At 42.9% G+C, this 2,660-nt stretch overlaps 1 long non-coding RNA gene across 1 annotated transcript; it reads left to right on the top strand.

The window, feature by feature from the left end:
• On the top strand, positions 1 to 1,781 carry LOC310660129. Its single transcript, XR_014503221.1, has 2 exons — positions 1 to 1,104; positions 1,345 to 1,781. It is a non-coding gene; the product is annotated as an uncharacterized lncRNA (long non-coding RNA).
• Positions 1,782 to 2,660: the final 879 nt, after the last annotated feature.

The raw sequence follows: 2,660 nt of genomic DNA on the forward strand, positions 1-2,660 counted from the left end.
TTGTGGAAGCCGCCCAGAGTCGCTGGGGAAACCCAGCCAGATGGGCAGGGTACAAATAAGTTGTTGTTGTTGTTGTTGTTGTTATTATTATTATTAGCGCAGTTTTGTGTGACATGCCTCTGCATTTGTTTGCACGTGCCGTGCTGCCATGGGTGTTTGCCTATATTGTTCTGCCTTCATGGGTTGCTGCACATTTTTTTTATGTCATGGACAAACTGGCTTGAGTTAATTATTCATCTGGTAATTATTCAGCCAGGTAATATAAATAACAATCACATATATTATTCTATTAGTAGTTATTCTCGTGTCAAAGCTTTTCAATGGCTTTCTCCGACTCCCTTACCAAATAAAGGTTGGCAATGCATGGGGATCTCTTTTCAGCCTGGCAGCCCTATTCTCTGGTGAGCAATCTGCTGCGGCCCGCAGGCCAGGGATGGGCAGGGCCAGAGGCGAAAGCGGATGTGGTCATGCAGAATGAGCAGAACAGTGGGTAGGACTCTTGCCTCTGTACAGTAGATTGCATTCCAGCTGCACAAGGCCAGATGTTTCTGCACAAATGCACTCCACACTTTTCATCCAGGCAAGCGAGAGGCATTGTCACAGTTTGATGACACACACAAAAGCATTCAGTGTGAGACTCTTAATCTCTAGGTTCGAGTCCCATGTTTGGGGAAAAGATTTCTGCATTGCAGGGGGTTGGACTAGATGACCCTTATGGTCCCTTCCAACTCTACAATTCAATGAGCAATGATTTCAATTTACAAGAAAGGAGATTCTGACTAAATGTTTGGAAAAACCTTTTGACAGTAAGAGCTGTTTGGGAATGGAACGGACTCCCACGATAGGTGGTGGACTCTCCTTCCTTGGAGGATTTTAAACAGAGGTTGGATGGCCATCTGACATGGATGTTTTAGCTGAGATTCCTGCATTGCAGGGGGTTGGACTAGATGACCCTTGGGTCCCTTCCAACTCTCTATGATTCGTTCAAGGAGGGTGTAAAGCCTAGGGGTGTGTGATGCCTAGGGAGAATCCCAGGGACCAGACAGAGAGTTATGGAGGGCTGCATTTGGCCCCTGCGCCTGAGGTCTCCCCTTCCAGTGTGGTGTAGTGGTTAAGAGCAGTAGATTTGTAATCTGGGGAACCGGGTTCGCGTCTCCGCTCCTGCACGTGCAGCTGCTGGGTGACCTTGGGCCAGTCACACTTCTCTGAAGTCTCTCAGCCCCACTCACCTCACAGAGTGTTTGTTGTGGGGGAGGAAGGGAAAGGAGAATGTTAGCCGCTTTGAGACTCCTTAAAGGGAGTGAAAGGCAGGATATCAAATCCAAACTCTTCTTCCTGGTTTAGGTTTTAATGTAGACAGTAAGGTTCAATCATACATAAGGACTAGGCTGCTGCCTGGGGTATCATAATTCAAATAATTACTGCCACTCCAAAAGCAGCAAGTCTCAGCCAGCGCTCAAAATCATCCAGGCACACTTTGCGAGTAGGAATAGTCTGATTTGAGAAATCTTGGTGCCATGCACAGAGACTTGAGATTCAAGATTTTAATCTTGCAGGAGAAGATCGCTGGCTGCTGCCTTCCAAAGTGCTACTTTGCCTCCCCTCCCCACCCCAAACATGTAAGTTCAAATCTAGCACAATATTTTAAATAACACACACCCACATATTTGTAAATATTACTTATTCAAATGACTTACGGTTTGGGCCACTATTGCAGGGGCTGTGCCTCATTTATGTTTGTGGTGTCTAATTAAGAATTGCTATTAAAAATGTGACGTTAACACTGTGTCACTGGTGTGAATTGTGTATTAGTTCATGTGTTAAAATAATTAATAATAATAATAGAAAATGCCGCTAAACTGAGAGGGAGACGACTAGCCATTCTCTTTTAGTGCTCATAACCTCGGTTCCAGCAGCCATGTGGCAGATAGCTTTTCTATCTCTATTTCTAACATCGGAGTTGTTTGGCTGGTTCTTGCGCAGCTATGCTCCCTATAGAAACTGAGAATGTGCCCCAAATCCTTTCTGCCATCATGACCTCCCAACCACTCCCATTATCTTTCAGCACAATAGCCCAAACCGTTATGCTGTTGTTTTAGTTTTAGTAAGATTTAGCTCTTAACACTGCAGGGTAATCAAATTACTATCTTCATGCTATGTGTAATCAGGCACATTGTGTTGGGAAAAGTATCCCTGAAAGTGAAATGGAGCATTCATTTGGCTGTACATAAAAATAGTCCGTAACAATTAGTCATAATATTTTGATGCATAATGTATCTAACTGAAACTGTTTATTAAATACTTTCCCTAATAGAGCACGGCTGATATTTTATGGTAATAAATTACGGATTTCATCGTGTAAATAAAGAATAACACAAGTAATGACATGTAATATAAATATAAATGGGAATGGAACAATGGAGAATTGTAGAAGGTGGAACATATTATTTTATAGGGTCTGAAATATAAAGCAGTCTTATCTTCTCCTGCCCAAGAGATACACTAAATAATTCTATTCAGAGTTAGGAACTGCTTTGCAGTAAAGCCAGAGGGTGATATCCAACATTAGTCAAGCTCAGATTTGATCTACTGATTTCGTAGGGTATCCTTTTAAGTAGGACTTAGTTGGATAGCTCCCAGAGTGTTTGGCCACGATCCAA

Source organism: Podarcis tiliguerta (assembly GCF_965153285.1).
Source record: "Podarcis tiliguerta genome assembly, chromosome: 11".
Classification (NCBI taxonomy): Eukaryota; Metazoa; Chordata; class Lepidosauria; order Squamata; family Lacertidae; genus Podarcis; species Podarcis tiliguerta.